Source organism: Pteropus medius, unplaced genomic scaffold (assembly GCF_902729225.1).
Source record: "Pteropus medius unplaced genomic scaffold, Ma_sr-lr_union100, whole genome shotgun sequence".
Classification (NCBI taxonomy): Eukaryota; Metazoa; Chordata; class Mammalia; order Chiroptera; family Pteropodidae; genus Pteropus; species Pteropus medius.
In genome coordinates this window covers 11,118,262-11,126,492 of record NW_024352786.1, presented here as the reverse complement: position 1 = coordinate 11,126,492, position 8,231 = coordinate 11,118,262, and positions in this window count along the sequence as shown.

Genomic DNA, 8,231 nt, shown 5'->3' with positions numbered 1-8,231 from the left:
AACCATTTCCTCAAATACTTTAGCATGCAGTTTTTTATATAAAATTGACAAAAAATTAAATGGACATATTTTAAGTGTTCATTCTCTGAGTTTTTATAAATACATACACATAGGTAGCCGAAAACTGTATCAAGATACAGAACATTACCACCCATCTACTCCAGAAAGTTATCTCATTATCATCCCAGTAAATCTCTGTCCCCACCCAAGACAACTTCTGTAATATTTTGTTTATAATAAATATATATTTGGTCTTTGGCCCTGTTTCTGGCTAGAGCTCCTAAAACCATTGGAATTTCCTATGATGAAAGCTATAATGATATCTTTCGTTATATTATTCTTGCCATCTGTGAGGTGATTTTTGGAAACCACCTAAAGATGGGGGCTGGTTGGCAGTGGACCAAATCACGTGATTAGAGAGTTGTACCTTTCAGTTCCACACACAAACTCCAGGGAAGGGAGAAAAGCTAGAGATAAGTTTAGTCACCAATAGCCAATGATTCAATCAATCATGCCTGTGTAATAAAGCCTCCATAAAGTCCCAAAAGGAGAGCTTCTGACTTGGTAAGCATGATTTGACAAGTACATCTGGTAAGAGTGGCCCACTGGGAGAGGACATGGAAGCTCTGTGCTCTTCCCCACACCTTACCCTATGCATCTTTTCCATCTGACTGTCCCTCAGTTATACCCTTTTATAATAAACAGGTAATCCAGGATGTAAAAGGTTTCCCTGAGTTTTGTGAGCTGCTCTAGCAAATTAATCAAACCCAAGAAAAGATCTTATTGGAATCTACTCTCTATAGCTAGTTGGTCAGAATCACAGGTGACAACCTGGGCTTGCATTTGGCATCTGAAGTGGGCGGTGGGGTGCAGTCTTAGGGAACTGAGCCCTCAGCCTGTGGGATCTGATGTTATCTGTGGGTAAATAGTGTCAGAACTGAGTTGAGTTCAAGGACACTCAGCTGGTATAGGAAAATTGTTTAGTGGTATGGGAACCCCTTTACCTTCACACATATTGGAAATTGGTGCTCAGAACCCCTTTAACTACTCTTATGATATTTTCCACTACCATGGTGCACATCTCTTAAAGCAATTAACTGATTAAGAAGGAATTACCATATATTCAATTGCTGGGCTTCTGTTTTCTGAAGACATTAACAATAATGTCTCTGTGGTTAAAATATTTCAAAATGTACTTGTAAATACTTATGCTCCTTTCAAAGAGTTGAGTAAAAATTAGTTTCTAAAGTAAAAATAAAAGGAGGCTGTGTTTACTTGGAGAATGAACGAAACATTAGACAATTAGACAACTTCCATCAAATCTCAGAGAGCTGGCAAGTTATATTGTAGATGAACCATGGTCACATTGCTTGTTATTCACCTCATTGATTATCTTACAACTTTAGACCCAACTATTAAATTGCTAACTAGCTCAATACCAGACATGAAGTAGGTACATGATGAATATTTGCTAAATGGAATAAGAGTGAATAAAAGAACAAAATAAATGAGGAACTCAAGTTCGCTCAATATTTAGGAATGTGACTAGCGGAATGGTACATGTTTTAAATAAATCGTCTCATTTTTTTCTTGAAATATTCCTACAAGTTAGGTGTGCTTTGTCAATACCAAATACATTATAAATCTCAGTATATCACTATAACCACTAAAATGCATTACTGTAACTGTTGAAATGTGCAGGCTCTAACTTACAGAAGGATTTGAAACCTCAAGAACATCAGACCAGCAGTTGGATTACTCATCTGCAATAGGCTTAACATTAACCTTTTTCTATCCCCAAATTCTTGTTGTCTGGACCAGAGTAGCCCAGGAAATATTTTATGTCTATAAACCATTGGCAGTTGATAATCAGTTATTGCTCTATTATTTTAAAAACTGAAAAAATTAGCAACATTATTTCAGAGGTAGACTTTTTTCTACTATAATTGGTAAGTAGAAAAAGCAAATGAATTTTCGATATGCAGGATTCATGTTTCTAGTACTCCTTACTGAAGGCACTTAATCTAATTTGGGAAGTACAGTGGAGAATTTATAAAGATATACCTCTTCAAAAACCAACTTGGAAAATAAATATTAATCAGAATTGGACTTTCAGTATAAAATTATGTTTATATAGAATGAATGAAAGAACCTTTCCCAATTTTACATTTAAATACCACTACCAAATGGAAGGAAAAAAGCAAAATAAACAAATGAATATACAGAATAACAATAAACAAAAACTATTACACTATTACCACACCCTGCCAGATAAACATTTATAAATATTTGGAAGTAATTTTTACTAAGTGTAGGCTGATGACGGCTTGCATCTACGAAGTCATCCAAGAAACGTTTATTAAGCACTTCTTTCTGAGACATGAGAGGAAATTCCCTAAGGGTCGTAGGCTACTTCTAGGGCATTTTACAATGATTGTTGTTTGCAATGGGGCCAGGAGTTTGTTTTGCAGTAGTAACTTAAAATGTGTATTATCAGGAATGTATTATTAAAGTTTAATAACTTTAACTGATTAGCAGATTATCTCTTTTAAAATATGCAATAACTTCTGGTGTTGATTTTGTCATTTGAACAGTCAACTGATAGAAACGATTTAAATGTTTCTAGTATTTGAATTGTATTTGTTGTATAAGAGACATTTAAAATATTTAAAAAGTAATCAAATCTCTCTATAGACATGAGTACATCTGTCATTAAATCAGGTTTTGTTAGTTTATTAAAGCCTTAAAAAAGCTTCAATTCTGGTAATTTTGTAATACAATTATGAAATTTTAGATAAGATCTGATTTATCTGGAATGAGTGTATAGCTTTCTTTACCTACTCTTCATGAGACAGACTAAAATAGAAGGTCATTATATTGTGTGAAATCATACTAATGATAACCATCACATCTCTAGAAATTTGATAAATGTGTAATTTTTAATTTGTTCTTAAATAGTAGATGTCAGATTTTCTTATTCAGCTGGGAAATTCCACAGAGTTGGAGGACTACTGACTAAATCATTCTATTTCTGTTACTTGTATAAAGCAATTTTGTCATTTCATGGCGAGACAAGAATTGATGTATAGTTAGTATAATACATAAATGAAAACACAAGCCAGATATATTCCTTGGAAGCAAAAGTTCAGTTCACCTGCCAAGGAAGACATATACCTCACTAAAGAATTCCTGTTCTTCTTATTAGGTAATTGAGCAGTTGGGCAGAAAACGATTAAGAAATATTAAGATTAATACACACATACTCAAGCATATTGGTTACTTCCAACAGGTTCCAAACCATTTTGAATATAAATATATAAATATGGCCTTTCATTGGGTAATCATTTGTAGAAAGTGTTTGGAGGTGTATGTAGAGCTGCACTGGAGCCAAGGCACATTTGCAGAGTTTGATCTGTGTTGTAGTCAGTACTTGCAAAAACAAGCCAGTAGATACTCTCCCATGGGAGCTATGAAGAACCTAAAAGTGGACTCAACATTTAGAATGAAGTCCAGATGGACTGTTGAAGAAAGTGTTGTGTTGTTTTGCTGGAATTTGGTAAATAAAAGGAATTCAACAGAAATGAGCTAAATGTTCATGATTTTGGTGATGGCCGATAGCTCTGAGATTTGCAAACAATCCTCTCCATTTTTGGAATGGAAATCATTTTGAGAATAGAAAATCACTTCTATTTAGCCTCTAAAGGCAATGACAGCACTATCATGTCCTGGGAAGAAGAGAGCATCAAACACCAAGGTGATTGCTTATTTCAGTGCACGAATGATCTCAATAGTTGTTAGGTGGCAGATAATTTTCTCAAAAGAGGATGTTAACTAGCTTAATTCTTTGTTCAGGTAGGTCCCTAGGTAGACCTTACATAACTGTTAAGGTATTTTAGATATATTTCTGTCAGTGGAGAGATTAACAGTGCAATTACTCTTTCTTTATCATTGTAATCTTTTATGCTTGCTTATGAGCTAGACCAAATACTCTGTGAGAGCAAGCACCAAAAGGGAAACTTGTACCTGGCAAAAAATTTACTGCAATGTCTTCAATCATGTAACAGTTGCGGGAAATGTGATGTATTGATATCTTACCTGTTCAGATGGCATCTTCTTATTAGGTGAGTCTGATTTCGAACTTTGAAATTTGAATTATAATTATATGGGAAACGTAAGGATTTTATTCATTTATAGCTTCCTTTATAAAACATGCTTCTCTTTCTGATGTAATGCTTCCTATCTTCAAGTAGACTTTGTGTTATATTAGTGTGGGACACCAATTTTCTTTGGATTAGTGTCTGCATAGCACATCTTTAACTTTTTGCTTTCAACATCTGTCTTTATATTTAATGTGAGTCTCTTAGAAGCAGCAAACAGACAGGTTTTGTTGTCTGCTTCTAATTGAAGTGTTTAGTTATTTTGCATTTGAGGTAATTATACAAGATATATTTGGCCTTTTATCTACCTCCTTATTATTTGTTTTTAACTTGGCCTGTTTTATGTTCCTTTTTCTCTTTCTTTGCTTCTTTTGGATTATTTAAATAAATAGATTTTATTTTTCCACTTCTCTATAAACAGAGTTATACATTCTTTTACTATTTTTAATAGATAATTTAAAGATCACAACATGCATCCTTGATTTATTATAATTTATTACATTCACTTCTTCCTTGATAATAAGTTTGTATAACTCCCCCACATCCAACATCTCTTTGTTACAGTTGCTATATTTTATATCAGCCAACACAGTATATCATTGTTATGTACAATCAAAATTTATTTACGCTTATCTGCATTTTCCCACTTTCTTTTGCTCTATAGTCTTCCTACATTTTGTTACTTTATCTGGGACCAACTTCTTTTGCCTAAAAAAACTCTTTAGTATTTCTTTCAGTACAGGTCTGCTAGGGAAAGGCTGTTCTTCTTATCTGAAATAGCTTTTATTTTGCCATTCATTTTGAAGAATATTTTTAGGGGATATAGAATTCTATGTGACAGATATTTTCTTCCCATACTGTAATATATTTGATTCCTTTTTTGCTTTCTTCTTTTATGGCAAGAGGCCACTGTCATGTTGTTACTTTAAATTTACTGTTTCTTTATTCTCTGGCAGTTTCGAGTTCCTTGTTGACTCTATTGTTTTCCAGTGATATTATTTGCAGTTCTCTTTGCATTTACTTTGCTTAGAGTTTGAAAAGCTTATTGAATCCGTTGGTTGACATCTCTTATCATTTTTTTTTCTCTTACTAATAAGTTTTGAAAAATTCTTGGCCATCCTTTCAATATTGCATTCTCCCTATATACTGTCCTCTCTCCTTCTGGATATCAAATTATATGATGTTAGACCTTTTCACAGTGTCTCACATGCTTCTTTCTTCTGTATCTTCCATTTGTTTTTCTGTGTGTTTAGTGGGAGATATATATTAACCCGTCTCCCAATTCATTAATCTACTTTGGCATATGTCTATTATTGTGTTAAACACATTTATTTTTAACTTTATCGTTTTTTTCAACTCTAGAATATCCATTTCATTTTTTAGATATCAATACTCTGGCAGAATTATTCAACTTTTCCCATATTTTCTCTTTTTCCTCTATTTTCTTGATAATATTAATCATAGCTGTCACTGAGCCCTTGTTTAGTGATTCTAATATCTTGATCACTTGTAGATCTCTTTCCATTTTCTATTTTTTCTCTTGTATTTTGTTTACAGGGTTCTGTCCCTTGGATTACATTTTTTTTTTTTTTAATGCTAGATTGTGAAAAAAAAAATGTTGAAACTCTAAATAATGTTTTCTTTATCCAGAGAGTATGAACTTTTTCATCTTTTGGCAGAGAGGAGGAGGCTGATGACATTGATCCAATCAGGAACTGAGCTGAATTGAGGTTATGGGGCTGGATTTTTGTTGTTGTTCTTGAGGTATAAATGACATATATTAATTTCAGGTGTAGAACATAGTGATTTGATATTTGTATATATTGCAAAAATGATTACCATAATAAGTCAACATCTGTCTCCATACATAGTTACAAAAATTTATTTTTCTTGGCAATGACTTTTAAGATTTACCCTTTTAGCAACTTTCAAATATGGAACACAGTCTTATTAACTATAGTCACCATGCCGTACATTATATCCCAATAACATTAATTTTATAACTGGAATTTTGTACCATTTGACCTCCTTCACCCATTTTGCCCACCTCCAATCTGTTCTCTGTATCTATAAGCTTGATTTGTTTGTAATTTCCCCATATAAGTGAGATCATGTGGTATTTGTCTTTCTCTGACTTATTTCACTTAGTATAATGCCCTCAAGATCCATTCATGTCATTGCAAAAGGCAAGATTTTCTTTTTTATATCTGAATAGCATTCCTATATGGTCCCACTTGTTTATTTTCACTTTTGTTGCCTTTGCAGTCAGAAGCAAAATATTATTACAAGACTGATGTCAAGAAGCTTACCACTTATGTCTTCTTCTAGGAGTTTCATGGTTTGATCTTATATTCAGGATATTAATTTCATGTCATTTTGAGTTATTTTCGTGTATGCTGTCAGATGGTAATCTAGTTCATTTTTTGCTTATGGACATTCAAATTTCCCAACATCATTTATGAAGGAGACTCTCCTTTCCCCATTGTATGTTCTTGGTTCCTTTGTCATAAATTCATTGACCATAAATGTGTGGATTTATTTCTGGGCTCTATATTCTGTTCCATTGATCTATGCATCTATTTTTATACTAATACCATACTGTTTTGATTACTATAGCTTTGTAATATAGTTTGAAATCAGGACATATAATGCTTTCAGCTTTGATCTTTATCAAGATTGCTTTGTCTATTTAGGACATTTTGAGGTTACATACAAAGTTTATGATTATTCTATTTCTGTGAAAAATGTCATTGATATTTTGATAGAGATTGCTTTGATTCTGTAGATTGCTTTGGGCAGTAAGAACATTTTAACAATACTGATTCTTCCAATCCATGAACATGGAATATCCTTCCATTTAATTGTGTTGTCTTTCCTTCATCAGTGTCTTACAGTTTTCAGTGTACAAGTTTTTCACCTTGGTTAAATTTATTTCTTGGTTAATTTTATTCTTTTTGATGCAACTGTAAATGGGATTGGTTTCTTAATTTCTCTGATAATTCATTGTTAGCATATACAAATGCAAAATACTTTTATATATTGATTTCGTATCCTGCAACTTTACTAGATTTATTAGTTTTAACAGTTTTTTTTTTGGTTTGTTAGAGTTTTTTTTTTTTTGGTGGAGTCTTTAGTTTTCTATGTATAATATGTCATCTGCAAATAGTGACAGTTTTACTTCTTTCTTTTCTATTTGGATGCCCTTTCTTTTTCTTACATAATTATTCTGCCTAAACTTCCACTATTATGTTAAATAAAACTGATAAGAGTGGGCATCCATGTCTTTTTTTCCTTATCTTAGAGGAAAGGCTTCCAGCTTTTCACCATTAAGTATGATGTTAGCTATGGGCTTATCATATATGGCCTTTATTATGCTGAAGTACATTATTTTATACCCAGTTGAGAGTTTTTATCATAAATACATATAGAATTTGTGTCAAATATTTGTTCTGCATCTATTGAGAGTATATGATTTTTATACCTCATTTTGTTAATGTTATATGACGTTGCTTGATTCTGCAGATGTCTAACCATCCTTGTATTCCTGGAATAAGTCCCAATTGATCGTGGTGTATGATCTTTTTAATGTGTTGTTGAATTTGCTTTGCTTATATTTTGTTGAGGATTTTTGCATCTATGTTTGTAAGGGATATTGCCTGAGTTTTTTTTTTTTTTTTTTTTTTTTTTCTTTTTGTGGTGATGCCTTTTTTGTTCGTTGCTTGGTATCAGGGTAATGTTGGCATCATAAAATGAGTATGGATGTGTGTTTGTTTTTTTTTGAAAGTCTGAAAAGGGTTGGTACTTATTTTTTTGAATATTTAATAGAATTCACTGGTGATGCTGTCTGGTCCCGGATTTCATTTGTTGAGAAGTTTTTGACTACTGATTAATATCTTTACTAGCAATCGATCTATTCAGATTTTTTTTTTTTAATAATTTGGTCTTGGAAGGTTGTATGCTTCTGGTAATTCATGTATTTATTCCAGGCTGTCCAATTTGTTGTCATATAATTGTTCACGGTAGTCTCATGATCCTTTGTATTTCTGTGTTATCAGGTGTAGCATCTAATTTTTC